The sequence below is a fragment of the Macrotis lagotis genome, chromosome X (assembly GCF_037893015.1).
Source record: "Macrotis lagotis isolate mMagLag1 chromosome X, bilby.v1.9.chrom.fasta, whole genome shotgun sequence".
NCBI classification, from domain to species: domain Eukaryota; kingdom Metazoa; phylum Chordata; class Mammalia; order Peramelemorphia; family Peramelidae; genus Macrotis; species Macrotis lagotis.
In genome coordinates, this window is record NC_133666.1 from 554,016,348 (window position 1) to 554,032,489 (window position 16,142).

The following is a 16,142-nucleotide window of genomic DNA, read 5'->3' on the forward strand; positions in this document are numbered from 1 at the left end:
TTATTTCTACATAATTGAACTGGTTTGCAGACCTCCATGTAAAGATAAGTAATGTGAATTTGCCCAAAGACTGGAGTGGGGAACACGGAGGGAGAAAAGGTGTTATGCAATTGTTGATGGAGGCTGCTGGCATATTGTTCAAGGGCATGTTGTCAGACAAAGAAGTGAGAGCAAGAAGAGGAATGGGCAGACCCAGGTCAGTCATGTGGTGGCCTCACAGAAAATGAGAGGAAGAACAGGTTGGGGTGGAGATGAATTTCTCAAGTCAAGATCCCATCAGTCGCTGGGATCCATTCTGCTTTCACTTGAATGTATGTGGTGGTGGGGGTGGGAGGGGGATGGTTGGGAGGTTTTGAAACTCAGAATTTAGGGGCAGGAGAGAGAGTGCACACAATACTTCACAATAAAATCAACAGGCTTTTTTTTTTTTGGAATTCATTACTTAAAATTGAATTTGGGTAATGCAAATTTACATCACAAGATCTGTCTATACAAGGAATGCCACAATAGAGAGCACTTAGTTGAAGTTGGATAGTATAGATTTGTAATTGGCCTAGTTGTCATGATTCTGTATTTTACCCTTTAGTTGTATTCAGTCACTCTGAAAGAAAGTTCATATTGATTATTACTCTCAAACAACAAAAGAGCAAAAGAGGAATAAAAAAATAAAAAAAATAGTTTACAATTACTTGGTATTTTTAAGGTTTATAAAATGTGTTTTCCATTGATCTTCACACAATTCTAGATATAGAGGGATGGCAGTAGCTTGTTAAACTAATAGTTGGTCCCAGAATGAAAGGAAGACCCTGAGGTTAGAACAGGGGTTATATTATTGGAATAAAAAAAGATTTAAGTTTAGGAGGAGTAAGGCAGTTGGAAAAAGTTGGGAACAGGTAATTGAATTCAGAAAGGGTCTTCTGTAGAAGAGAGAAAATAGGCTTTGGGCAAGGGGGCTTAAGGATCTATGTGAGGTAAAAAAAAGACTTAGATTTTAATTCATAGGTTACACAAATGGTTTCCAAGTTACCACAAAAAGTCCATAAAGTTCACAAGTTAAGTCCTGTGGAGAAGCAGCTAGATTCAAGTAATAAAGAAGATAGTACTTTCTAAGAAGAGATAATAGTTAAGCAAAAAAGAGATAGTTGAGAGAAAATAGCCAAGGGGATAGTCAAATTAAAAATGAAAAAGAAAAGAAACTTAGATCAACATAGATCCAGCCACATGGAGCTAGGGTCATATCAGACCAGCAGCATGGAGTTAGAGCACATGGGTCCAATTTAGAGAAAGGAAGAAGAAATTGGAGCAACAGCAGCCTGTCCGAGTCAGTAGGGGAAAAAAAAAGAATAAGTTGGGAAGAACCCATGCTTACATACACTTCCATAGTGGGCACAACAAGGGTGGTGCTTGAGGAGTGGTTTATCATTTGGCTCCAATACACATGCCAAAGGAACTAATACCTGACAGAAAACAGCATTCACTAAGCATGGGCAGAGTTCATTAGGATGTTTTTTGCTCCTTCCCCAAAGAGCATGACTAAGGTCAGCCTGGTTGGTAAAGTTCAAAGTAGCTTGGGAAATGTAATTCTCAAAGGGCCTATACAGAATTTGTAGAAAAGTTTCTCATACAAAAGATGACAGCATTTTTCTGTGCCCAGAATTCCCCTGCTACACTTCTATGTGACACTTGTCCTTACCTCACCTGTTGATAGTTTCCTTCTCCTCAAAATTACTTTGTATTGATTTTTTTTACATGTGTATTGTATTCCCCCCAATAGATTGCAAGTTTCTTGAAGGAAAGAATTCATTTTTATAGTTCTCTTCAACATCTAGAATATAATAATCACTTAATAAATACTTACTGATTGAATTAAGTATTTTGGTGAAATAAATTTTGTCTTCATCACATTGATCTTTCTTTTCAGTATCCCTGGCTTTCTTTCTCTCTCCCTTCTCATGTTAACTCCTGATTTGTTGCACCTCTAATTTCTTATTCAGGCAGGCTTTAATATATTTTATTCAGTTATTACGACTTAAATTTTAAAATGTGTACAGCAGTGCTTATATCCTTGTATCCTACTATCTGTCTCATTGAAAATCCATCGGAAAGGCAATTTCATATTAAGGTAGTATTGAGTAAATTATATTTGTTTTGGGAGTGTTTGAATTTTAATTAGACATATTTTAAGAGGAACTAATCAATTTGAGCATGTCTGGAGGAAGATAACCTGAAAATCACATTGAGGCAATAGGCCTCTCAACTTGGAGAAGATATAATAGCACCATAAAAGAGATTATATAGGAAAAGCTCTCTTTCTCTTTGTCTCTCCGTCTTTGATCCTCTCTGACTCTCTGTCTCACCTTCCCCCCTTTTTCCTCTCCTCTCTTAGAGAGTGCAAAGCCAATACCAGTCAATGGAAGTTGCAGAGTTGTTTTTCATTTAAAATAAGATAGATTTTTCTAATAACCAGAGTTGTCCTCAAAATTAATCAATAATGAATTCTCCACCACTAGAACAATTCAAGCAAGAATCTATGTGATCACCTGTCAGAAAAGAATGGATTTGAATTATGCAAGGTCACTTGGCTGCCACATCTCAGTTTACTCAGGCAAAGCTGTGTTATTATTCAGCCTTTTCCAATGCACATTTCTTAAGCAGCTACTTGCACAAGGCACACTTGAGAACACAAAGCTAAAAATAAAAGTTTCTATTGGGAATGAGTAATCCAGCATGTCTAAGAAAAGCAAATAGAAGAAGGTTAGTGAAATTTTCTTTTCTTTCTCAGATAGGAGGTGAGAAAGAAACCTTACTCTTGCAGTCAGAAGGTCTGTTCCCTGTAGGACCAGTTCTGAACTAGACAGTTCCACAAATAGCTGATTTAAACTATTGGAACTTCAGTTCCTTCACCTGTAGAAGGGATATTAACTTAACACTGTTTATCTTATAAGATTGTTTTGTAGCAGGTTCAGAACATAGGGAAGTAACTCATTTGTTTGTTTGGAAATTGTCATCCATGAATCAGTGAAGGGAGCTGAATATGTTTAGCTTAGGGAGAAAACCAGTCTGAGAGGGACAGACATGATAACTACCTTCAAAAAATTTTATGGGTATTTAATGCATAATCCTGAATATCATTTGCCATATTTATTAAGAGTTTTATTTCAAATATTACTGTGACTTAAATTTTCAAAATCCAAACTTTGAGGCCTATTTTTGTATTCAAAGGTAAGTGGAAGATTTGGGTGTTTTCTGAATAATTATTGAGTAGAAATTAAGCTTCTTCCTATAATTATCTTAATGTATGACTTTTTACTTCCTATTGATTTATAAATTCACAACAAAAGATTTGTCTATTTTCAGTCCTAAACTAATATTCTAGTCTGAACACATTGAAACCAACATTTTTTTAAAAAAGCAAAATAATACAGCGTTGATGCTTTATAATCCCAATGTAATTAGGAAATTACTTAAACTGAATAGAAATTTAGAAAAAATACAGAATAAAAATATTAAGCAAAAACCCCAGCTGTTTCTAGCTAAAATTCTTCAGAGTAAGAGGAATAGTTTCTTGTTTATTTAATAACCCAGCAGATTGCATTGCTAAATGTAGAATATGAAGGATTTCTTAGAAGTTTCAAAAAGTGAATCAAAACCATTTCCAAACCTTTTTCTTTTCAACTAAGTATTACATTAAAAACATATTCAATCCATATTCAATAGACAGATTTTAAAAAGAACTAAAGAACATTCTGAAAGGGTTTATACTTAAAGAATTGTTCATTGCAAAATATTTTGTATGTTTTATCTCATTTCCCTTTTAGGTGTATGTGTTGATCTTTTTTTTTTTCCTGTTTATGCATTAATCTAACTGAAACTATTTTCTTAAAAACATGAAACTGAGACTGAAACAGAAATAAAATGACTTTTTCATTTGACATTGCCTTGAGATACTACAATAAAGCACAAAACAGGGGTAGCAACTTATTGATTTAATTACAAGTAGATGCAGCAGATAATGTTTACTACAGCGGGAAAATCTTAAAGTTTAAAAGAAGTTGTGTAGGTTCCAAACAAGTAATATGGGACACATTTAAAAAACATAAGAACTAGTTTAATTTAATTAACTGTGGTCTAATATGTTGTGCATCCCACTCATGGTAAACCACAGCGGCATTTACTGGCTAATGCTTCAAAGCACTACTGTTTTTCATCCACTTTCATTGGCCAAATGTGTCATAGAAGCATTAACTCAAGTCTGGAAAACAGTTCTCATGGACTTTACTTTAATGATAAACCTAACATATAGTGCACTTGCTGATATCAAGTGAATGGAATTTCCAAAATCTTGACATAATGTCTTTTAAGTCTGAAGCAGTAATGGTTTTATGAAGTTGTTTTTAATGGCATTTGTTGAAGTGGCGAGCAGATGGATTAGAAAGGTCTGTTTCTAGCTACAATCAGCAATGATCATAGTATCCTATTACAATCACCCTATAAAGCAGCCTGTATTTTTAAAAAGAGGGGAGTAGAGAACAGAGAAAAATGCCTTTCAGTGTGAGATGTCTGTAGTATTCTGTAACCTGTTGGGTTGGATGTCATTGCATCAATTAGCTTTGTCCTGATACAGTTGCAGAACCACATTTTTCTCTGACAGCTAAATGTTAATCATTTTTCAACTTTTCTTTTCAATGTTATTTTGATAATGAATGACTTCTCTAAAAAGATGATATTGTCAAGTATTGTTTTAATAATGCTATTGCTTTTAATCATAGTTTCCAAAGTACTTCATACGTTTTCTATTGGAATCTGAATTTACATAGTTACTGCTTTTGATCACCTGCCTTTTTACATATTTCATACATATTTGATGCAGCACTAGGATATTTTGGGGAAAAAACAAGCTTCTTCTATGCTTTAAAAGAGTTTATGAAATGTAAATGAACATTCTTGTTCTGGTTCATTAAAACATTTCTTTAACATGTAAATAGGTGACTCTGAGGTTAGGAAATGATTGGTGGCCAAATCTATATTTAATTAAGCTATCTTTCCTTTGATTATGACTTAGATTTCCATTGACATGTTTATATTATCATGGTTGTAGTATAATTCTAACAATTTAATGGGAAATTAGGTTCTGGAACTTAACATCTACTCTTTCTGGTTGGGATAAAGAATAAGTTAGTTGGTAAATCTTGTCATTTCTACCTCTAAAATATCTGTCTCTTTTTCCATTCAAACTAACACAGCCCTAGTTAAGGCCCTCATCACCTCCTGCCTAGACTGGTGAAATTTGTCTCTTAATTGGTCTCTTTACCTCTGATCTCTCCCCTCTCCAAATCATCTTTCACAAAGTTGCCAAAATGATTTTCATAAATACCACTCTCTTACTCAGTAAAGTCTAGTGGTTTCCCATAATTTCCATGATCAAATATATAAGGTGTTTGGCCCTTAAACACAGAACAATTTAGTACTAACATACTTTTCTAATCTTATTGCATATGACTCCCCTTTATCTGTTAGCCACACTGGCATCCTGGCTATTTCTTATGCACAGCTCTCTCTCTCTTGCCTTTGGTCCTTAGCACAGGCTATCTCTCATGCCTATAATGCATTTATTTCTCACTTCTCTATCTCAGAATCCTTCTTTTTCTTCTTTCAAGGTTCAGCTTAAGTTCCTTTTCCAAGAGACCTTTCCTGCTCCTCTTAGTTATAAAGATCTTTACCCCTAAATAATTTTGTGTTGATTTGCTAGATATAAATACATTCATTTGTTGTCCTTGCTGGTCCCATCCCTTCTATTCCCCCCCCCCCCCCCCAAACTGGATTGTGAGCTCTATGAAAGCAGAAACTATTTTTGATTTTTGCCTTTTTATATATGTAACAGACATGTAAATGTGTTCTTGGTTGCTTGAAATTTATAATCCCAGTAGGATTTTATAGTTGTCTTTTATTAATTATTATCTAGATATTCTAAAAAGAACTTTAACATTTACTTTCTTAGTTTCATTTTTTTCATTATGAGCTGGGAAAACTGAGGTTGTGAAATTTCTCATTGTCATAGAGAGCTGTCCATTGGTGTTACAGTAAGAATTCCTGAACCTTTAATGTTTAGGCATGTGCTGATTAAATAAAAATATTTACCTAGAGGATGCTCTTAAAACACAGCAGTGCACAGATGAATTTCTGAGACGAATATTCTTGAGCTCGAGGATGGGATCATTAAACACTATGTCAGAGTATTTAAATTTACCCATTTAATAGTCTAGGTGGTGCTATGGCTAAAGTGCTCTAACCAGAGTCAGGGAGACGTGAGTTCAAATTCAGCTTCAGGCACTTAACTAGCTCTTTAACGCAAAACAGATTTTTTCAGCTGTAAAATGGGGAGCCCATCTTGGGCTCTTGTGCAAACCAAATGAGATAATATCAGAAAGCATTTAGCACAGTGTCTCTCACACAGCCAGTAGATAAATGCTTATTCCTTTCCCCCCAGATTCCAGCAAGCTGCCATTGTTTATAGTATTTTTTTGGGGGGGGGTTCTTTTGCAATTGTCTTCAAAGCCTCAGTGTTTGGCACAAAATCACTCTCTGAGTATCTGAATTTTGGAAATAGTAAAAGCCATCATTAATGATAAGCAGTCCTGTGAATTTTGGGGAGTGGTGATAAAGATATGAGTTATGATTATTTTATTTTATGTTGTCTCTAAAGTCAATACCAAAAGAAAAATTCCTGTATTTTAAGTATTGACAATACCATTAGAATAACTATACTGCTTTCTCAGGTGACTTTGTAGAAAGTTAGTGCTTGTGAAATTTTGATTCTTTTATTTTTATTTTAAATTAAAAAGTATTTGATTCTTTTTAAAAATTCATACAATACTCATACAGTACAACAGGGTTGTTTCCAAAGTCCAAGGTAACACTACGGTCATCTCTTTTTTGGGAGCATCATTCTCTCCTGGTTCTTCTCCTGTCTGTCTGACTGCTCTTTCTGAGTTTTCTTTTCTGTATCCTCATCAAGATCAAACTCAACTGTGGGTGTCCCCACAGTATTTTCTTGTCCTTGACCCTCCTCTTCTTTTCTTTTCTCCCTTTGTATTACTTCATTTTGAGAGCTATGAATTTTCTTCTCTTCCTGATGATTCTCAGATATATCTGTCCTTCCCCAGCCTCTCTGCTCACCTCTAAACTTACATCCCCCATTGCCTTTCAGACAGCTTGAAGGATAGAGTAGACATGTTAGACATTTTATATAATCTTGTATTCAACATATCCAAAATGGAACTCATCTTTTTCTTCATACCATCTTCCTTACCCCTTTCCCTATTACTTTAGCAGCCTCTCAGGCTCACAACCTAGGTGCCCTCCTCAACCCCTCACTCCCTGTCACCCTTCCTATGTAATCTGTTGATTTTACCCTTACAATATCTCTTGATATATCCTCTTCTCTGCTCCAGCACTGCCACTACTGTAGCATGAGCCCTCATCACTTTATGCCTGGACTTTTGCAAGTTGCCTATCGGAAGCCTCAGATGTCTTTCCATTCTAATCTATCCTCCATTCAGTCACCAAAATTCTTTGGTGCATGTCTAGATGTGGAAGTCTCATGGCTTCCTTTTATCTTGTCTGACCTTGTCAACCATCTCTCCATCCTCATTAGATACTCAATTACAAAATCCTCAACTTAGCATACATAGTCTTATTTGTGTGGGGGCCGTGCTAATCTTCTCTGTATCCTTCCAATTTTTTAGTATATGTGCTGCCGAAGTGAGCACCATACATAGTCTTCTTCTACCTTTCCAGGCTTCTTAGACCTTACCTCCCACCTCTTGAGCCAGTGATTCACTTCCATCTCTTTGGTCTGGGAAGTTTTTCAGTCTCTTGTTTATGCCTGGAATGCTTTTACTCTTCATCTCCAATTACTGGTTTCACTGGCTTCTTTTAAAATCCTATCTTCTACAGGTGGTGGTGATGATGATGATGATGATGATGATGATGATGATGATGATGATGATGATGATGATGATGATGATAATGATGATGATGATGATGTTTGTCCTTGAAGAAGACCATGACATCAAGGAAGTGACACCATGACAGGACATGAATTAGATTTTAGTGAGGGGATGTTGGACTAAGTCACTACCTTCCTTTCTTCTCTGGAGTCATCTGAATCTAGTGGTCAAATGTCAATCAGGATGACTAGAGATGGCCCTGGATGCGGCAGTCAGGGTTAAGTGACTTATAAGGTAGTAAATGTCTTAGGCTGGATTTGAACTCAGGCCCTCCTTACTCCAGAACTGGTACTCTACCCACTGTGCCACCTAGCTGCTAGAGATTGAGAAATTTCCCTGGTTGCCTTTTAATTCTCTTATCTTTCCTCTTTTATTTATTTCCTGTTTATTCTGCATATAGCTTGATGTACATAATTATTTATTTGTTTTCCCCCCCTCTTGAGGGCAGGGACTATCTTTTGTCTCTCCCTCACCTTTTTGGTATTCCCAGTGCTGTTTGCCACATGGCAGGCACTTCATAAATGTTTGGTGACTGACTGATTAATGGACTTATTATTTGCTTTCTAAAAACTTATTGGCATATACAGTAGTATGTAAATTTCTTGGGACAGACAATAGTTTTGATGTATTTTCATTTTATGACTGCAATGGAGGAAATTTTTCCCCCCAATAATAATATCCACTGACAAGATTCATTAAGAAAACTGGTAACTTAAGCCAACTAAACTGTTAAATAATATTAAATGTTTGAGTAAATATGTAAAATTCCTAGGTGAGCAGGATTAGTAAAAGATCCTCTCATTAGCTGGATCATTACTTGAACTAGACGTAACTTGCCCAGGAACAGAGATGGAGAAGCATTATATATGTATGAAAAATAGAGAAAAGTCCAATTTTCAAAGGATAGTTAATTCTATTATTACTAATACTGTTTGTCAAAATAGGTTAGGAAAAGACCTGACAAAACTTTTATTTTGTTGTTTGTTTGTTTTTTAGTTTTTGGAAGGCAATGGGGTTAAGTGGCTTGCCCAAGGCCACACAGCTAGGTAATTATTAAGTGTCTGAGGCCAGGTTTGAACTCACGTACTCTTGACTCCAGGACTGGTGCTCTATCCATTGTGCCACCTAGCTGACCCCTGACAAAACTCTTTTGAGAAAAATATGGTGCTGTTACATGAGAACTAATAGATAAAGCAGAAGAAGAAAATTATAGACTTGTTTTAAACACATAGCTTTGCAGAGTAGTAGTAATCTGGTAGTAGTAAATATCCTTGCATTTGTTGATTGAAATTGAAAATATTTCACCTCTAGATTAAGTCTGAATTGGCTAAAATGGAATAATGCATTCAGAAATTCTTCCATTGTTGACATCTGTAAGAACTCAATGCAAACAATGTTGACAAAAGTTTCAACGAAATGATTGCTAGTAGCAGAATAATCTCCACCTGTTAAACACCTTTTTCAGTTTAGAAGCCTGCCTTGAGTCTTTTATGTATTTTCTATCATATAACTTCCACAGTAATATTCTTAATGCACATGTCTGACCTCATTTAAAACTTTTCAAAAATTTGAAGAAGGTGACTCCTCCAGTATAAAATACAGGCTCTTAAGCTTGACATTTTTTGCTCTTTTCATTCTGTTTTCAACTGACCTTTTTAGCCTTATTTCACATGTTACCCTCTATATGCTTTATTTTCAATCTAACTGGGCAAGTAACAGTTTCATAGACTTGGCTGTTCCTTCTCTCATTATTTTTGTTTGCAAGAGCCATCTCTAAATCTGAAATATTCCTTCCTTAATTCTGACTTACTTTCCTTTTCTTTAGCATTTTTGTATCCTGTGATTTGATTTTTATTTTTTTCTCTGTCCAAATATACTGGAAAATATTATCTATTATTTCCTTTTCTTAAATCATTACCTTGATTTAATCATACTCGCCTGAATAGTTTATCATCCCCTGGTAGCAGATAAGCTCTTGAAAGTGGTGATTCTTTTCTTTCTTTTTCTTTCTCTTCCCCTTCCCCCCTTCCTCCTCCCCTTTTCTGTTGTCTTTCCCCTTTCCTTTGCTTCTCCCCTTTCTCCTTCCTCTTCCTCTTTGCTACCTCCTCCACCTCCCGCCCCCGCTCAGAATTGAGAAAAACTTTAAGCATGGGAACAAAATCTTTTTAGGTTTATATAGGAAATGGATAAGCTTGTTTCCTAAATGTGAACGTTTTAATGATAATGCATGACAGATAAAACTGAATCATAGTTCTTTTCCCCTTTAATCTCTGTCAAATGATTATCAGATATTGTTTTCCTCAGTTCAACAAATAGTAACTACTGGCTCTGTGCAAGGCAATGGCTTATAAGGGTTCTCAATTTACAAAGACAAAAGACAATATTCTCTGCTCTCTGGACAGTGTATTCTATGTAGGGAATATAGCATAATACAAAAATAAATAAAGATACTTTGTGAATAGAAAGCAGTTAGAGTGATTGGCAATGGCATTTCCAGGTGAATGGCAACTGACCTGGAAGCAGGCAAAGGAGGAAGAAGTGTATTCCAGGCATGAGGAACATTGTGGTAAAGCTTGGAGACAGGAGATGGAACCTTGAATTTAGGGAACAGCTGGTAGACTAGTTTTACTAGGATTTAAAATTTATGAAGAGTAATAATTTGAAATAAGCCTGGAAAGACTGAATCATGGGATGTCCAAAATAAGAGAGGAAAATGGATAATAAAGATTCTGGCTGTTGATGATCTTAGACCCAGAACTAGAAAGGGCTCTAGAAGTCCACTAATCTAAGCTCTTTTCCCTTCATTCTTTCTTTACATAACCTCATTTTAGACTTTGAAAAAATGTGGCTCTATTTACATCATACTGATATGTTAGTTGTGGGATTTGGTGTAAAATTCTGACTCTAAATCTAGCACTATAGGTTCAGATCTTCAAGCTTCAATATATTATTTAATATGAATTAACATTTATATAGGACCTTCTATTATTAAAAATTCTTTACATATATTGTCTTATTTGATTGTGTACAACAGCTCCTAAAGAACTTGTAGATTAATTGACTTATGTTGTCAGTAATCTTTGTTAGTTTTTTTTGCTGTTTCTGATATTCTCCAAGCAAAATAAATTATTTGCAGAAAGTCATTATTTTGTTTACTTTTTACCTAGACTCATTCCCTCAATTTCTTTAGCACTTCTAACAGTGATTTAATAGTGATAAAGGACATCCGTGTTGTACTCTAGATCTTTTAGAAAGTCCGCTGGTTTATCCCAATTAAGATAATATTGCCTTTTGGTTTTTGAGAAATTCTTCTTATAATATTAAAGATCCATTTATTCCCATGGTTTTCTAGTGCTTTAAGAGGAAACTCTTGTATTGTCTCAAAAGTTTTATCCTCATCTAGTGACATTATCCTGTAATCTTTGTTCTTTGTATTAATATGTTTGCTGTATTAATATGTTTACTGATTTCTAATATTGACTGAGCCTTATATTCCTGGTCATAGTATGTGAATCTATTTAATTCTGTGATTTTTTTTTTTCCTTTAGTAATGTACTTGTGTTAAATTTGTGGGACTTTTTTTTTTGAGATTGGGTTATTTCATCTTATTGTTTGTTAATCTGAGCACAACCTGTTTTTGTAAACATTCATCTATTTTATATAGATCTCAAAGTTAATTTACATATAATTGGGTGAAATAATTCTTAGTAATTAATTTTAATTTTTCACTTTTAAATTTTTTTATATTGGTAATTTAGTTTTCTTTTGAAAAAATAAAGTTAGCTAATGTTTTATCTTTTTTTTCCCCAAATCAGTTCTTAGTTTCATTTCAGTTTTGTTAATCTTTTCTTTAGTTTTCAAGGATTTCTGTTTTGATGTATAATTGTGTTTTAATTTTTTTTTGAGAGATAGTATCTTACATTTACAATTAATTACTTGGGCAGCTAGCTGGCACAGTGGATAGAGCACCAGCCCTTGAGTCAGGCATACCTGAGTTCAAATCTGGCCTCAGACACTTAACAATTACCTAGCTGTGTGGCTTTGGGCAAGCCACTTAACCCCATTTGCCTTGTAAAAAACCTAAAGAAAAAAATAATAAAATAAAATAAAATACAATTAATTACTTTCTTCTTTTACAGATGAAAGTGTTTAGATTTGGATTAGCTCACAACTCCTTTTTTTGTCATTTTAGCCAGTCTGATGTGTGAGATAGAACCGTAGAGTTATTTTGATTTGTATTTCTCTATTCAGTAGTGATTTGGGGCATTTTTTTTTCATGTGACTATAGATAGCTTTAATTCCTTCATCTAAAAACTCTATATTCTTCAAGCATTTATCAATTGAGAAACAACTTGTATTCCTATACATTTGACTCAGTTCTCTATGTTTTTGAGAAATGAGGCTTTTGTCAGAGATACTTTTACATACCCCCTCCTGCCATTTTTCTGCTTTCCTTTTAATTTTGTTTGCATTAGTATTATTTATGCAAAACCTTTTTAATTTTATATAATCAAAATCATCTAATTTACATTATGTAATGCTCTCTATATTTTCTTTGATCCTATATTCTTCCCTTATGCATAGATTTGATAAAGTATTTCATGCTCTCTAATTTGCTTATATGTAAAATCACATACTCATTTTGACCATATTTTGGTATATGGTATGAGATGTTGGTCTAGATCTAGTTTCTGCCATACTATTTTGAATCTGTGATTGTTAACTAGTTAGTGAATGACAGAACTACCAGGTGATAATTTTTTCCCACTTTCTGCACAAGGTCAGGTTTTCTGTATGTGGGTTTGGAACTCTTCTTGTTCCTCTATTATCCTATAAACAGAAACCCTACTACACTCCCAACCATCCCTGACCAGACCCTTCTCCTAGTTTCCTATGCTGACTGTGTCACTGATTTTTTTTTCTCTTAAATATCCTAATGAGGACTTGTACTGGAGCACTTAAAAAATATTTGTGGAGAAGTTATCTCAGCACATTAATTGTATTTCTTCCTGCTATTCCACCAACTTGCCTCATCTTCCTTTGCTGTCAGTCATTTGTGTGTGTGTGTGTGTGTGTGTGTGTGTGTGTGTGTGTGAAATTGAAATTGTGAAGGACGTTTGAGAATGGGCAAAATTGCCAAAACTGGGTGACAGTCTCTTCTTCATCCACGTCTTACTTATGTCTCTTCATTCAATTCTCCAACAGATTATAAAATCTATGAGGGGAAGGAGTAATCTAGAATATATACCTAATCTTAATCAATCTCTCTTTTAATCTCTATCATCAATTGCCTCCTGAACTCATAGATAACTAGTATGACCTATTTTGAAAAAAAATTTGTCTAGCTTTTCTCTTAAAAGTCAATTAAACTCTCCTAAAGATATAATTTTTGGGTGGGAATTAAGGCTTACTTAAGGCATACAAAGTTGAGGTCACAAATAGTCTGTCCTTTTTTGGGTTTGACATCTCTCTGACTGCTTTCTGTTGTTACTAATTCAGAGATGGGGAAGTGTTTTCCTCTGAATCAATACCATATCCTTGTAAAATATCCTTTCCATAATAATGTACTTTTGTTCTTTAAAAGTAGAGAAGATGAAGGGGCAGCTAGGTGCTGCAGTGGATAGAGCACCAGCCCTGGAGTCTGGAGTACCTGAGTTCAAATCCAGCCTCAGACACTTAATAATTACCTAGCTGTGTGGCCTTGGGCAAGCCACTTAACTCCATTGCCTAGCAAAAACTTAAAAAAAAAAAGTAGAGAAGATGAATTCACTAACTATAGAATTCATTTCCAGTAGATCATTTGTGAACCTTTAGAAGAAGCAGCAGCAATTCTATTAGACACATGATAATGAGAGACACTGTGCTTTTATGGGGAACAAGTCTTGTTAGAATATCATTTCTTTTTTGATAGACTTTCTTGGTGGGTAGATCATGAGAATGTAGTAGATATAACTAATGTAACTTCATTTCAACAAAGCAGATTGTAAAGTCTCATGATATCCTAATTTAAAAAGGTGATATTAGATTGGATGATAGTACAGTTTGACAATTATTTTTTTATTGACTGAGAAAACATATCTAAAGTTTTATATGTTTGAATCAGCCTCAACTGACTGGAATTCAAGTCATATGGACTTTAGTTAAAAGAAGTGAGAAAGTAGAGTGTAAAAGGATTTCAAATGTTTGAGGGACTGAGTACATGAGAAGGATTAGATTTACCTTATGAGATTCCAAAGTACAGAATTAGGAATAATAGACTAGTTGATTTTTTGGATAAGTATCAAGTAGAAAAAGTGCATTGCCTACCCCTAGATATCTTTGAGGAAAGCCCATCACTTCAGATGATTTGTGTCTGATAGGCGATAGACCATTGAAAAAAGTTTTTAAGACGCCTTTGAGGCTGCTTTGACTCCCATGAATCTTACTATAGAAGCAAGGAGGGGCACATTCTTGATCACCTGCAGTATTGACTTTTTTTTTTAGGTTTTTGCAAGGCAAACGGGGTTAAGTGGCTTGCCCAAGGCCCCACAACTAGGTAATTATTAAGTGTCTGAGACTGGATTTGAACCCAGGTACTCCTGACTCCAGGGCGGGTGCTTTATCCACTATGCCACCTAGCCGCCCCTGAGTATTGACTCTTGAGAAAAGATTTTTAACTAAATATTAATGATTTCTGATTTTTGTGAGATACTGCATCATTGTATAAAATATAAAAAAAACACATTTCATTTCAAAATAATTTATTTTAGAGAAACTGGACATACCTAAATCAGTTCAATCATGTACACATCTCAGACATTATTTCTTTCCTTAATTAAGAAAAATAATGATCCAGTTCATATTTCTACTTGATTAGCTTAATGGAGAAATCAGAATTTTTAGTGGGCCTATATGTTTGGGTATTTAAATTTCTTTTCAGACATCAATAAATAAATCCTCTAATCTATTGTAATTTTTTTCCTATCAAGTTTGTCATTTCAGTTCAATGAAATTTACTGGTAACAAAATTTCATTGAACTGAAATGACAAACTTGATAGGAAAAAAAAGTTGTATATAATTTCATTTTCTGATGTATATGTTATGTTCCTGTAGCTGCCAAGTGAACTTCGATTATTCTTTAAAAATTATGAGGTAGAGTATGTAGAATTCTCACTTTGCAAGTAGAATTCTCACTTTGCAAAAATATTTATCAGTTTTTCTTAAAATGTAGGATTGTGTTTTTCACAAAAAAAAGATCTTGTTAATAAAAGTTATTAACAAGAAAGTGGGCTTTTTTGGAAAGACTTTATTTATTTTGAATTTTACAATTTTTCCCCCAATCTTGCCCCCCCCCCCCCATTCCCACAGAAGACAGTCTGTTAGTCTTCACATTGTTTCTATGGTATGCATTCATCTAAGTTGGATGTGATGAGAGAGAAATCATATCCTTAAGGAAGAAACATAAAGTACAAGAGATAGCAAAATTACATAATAAGATAATTTTTTTTTTATATTAAAGGTAATAGTCTTGGGTCTTTGTTCAAACTCCACAATTCTTTCTCTGGATACAGATGGTATTCTCTATTGCAGATACCCCAATATTGTGCCTGATTGTTGCACTGATGGAATGAACACGTCCATCAAGGTTGACCATCACCCTCATGTTGCTGTTAGGGTGTACAGTGTTCTTAATAGTTCTGCTCATTTCATTCAGCATCAGTTTATGCAAATCCTTCCAGGCTTCCTGAATTCCCATCCCTCCTGGTTTCTATTAGAACAATAGTGTTCCATGTTATACATATATCACAGTTTGTTAAACCATTCCCCAATTGAAGGACATTTACTTGATTTCCAATTCTTTGCCACCACAAACAGGGCTGTTATGAATGTTTTTGTACTATGAATATTTTTGTTCAAGTGATATTTTTACCATTTTTCATAATCTCTTTAGGGTATAGACCCAGTAGTGGTATTGCTGGATCAAAGGGTATGAACATTTTTGTTGCCCTTTGGGCATGATTCCAAAGTTCTCTCCAGAAAGGCTGAATGAATTCACAGCTCCACCAACAATATATTAGTGTCCTACATATCCCATATCCATTCCAATGTTGCTCATTGCCCTTTCTGGTCATTTTGGCCAGTCTGAGAGATGC

General features: G+C 34.6%; 1 protein-coding gene and 1 non-coding gene across 13 annotated transcripts in view; one reads left to right on the forward strand and one right to left on the reverse strand.

Annotated features, from left to right (window-relative positions):
• The window catches only part of VPS13B (vacuolar protein sorting 13 homolog B), a 1,326,809-nt gene that overhangs the window by 573,953 nt on the left and 736,714 nt on the right, over nt 1-16,142 (forward strand). The window lies entirely within an intron of this gene.
• On the reverse strand, nt 7,661-7,769 carry LOC141503747 (U6 spliceosomal RNA). The gene has a single exon (XR_012473069.1). It is a non-coding gene; the product is annotated as a U6 spliceosomal RNA (small nuclear RNA).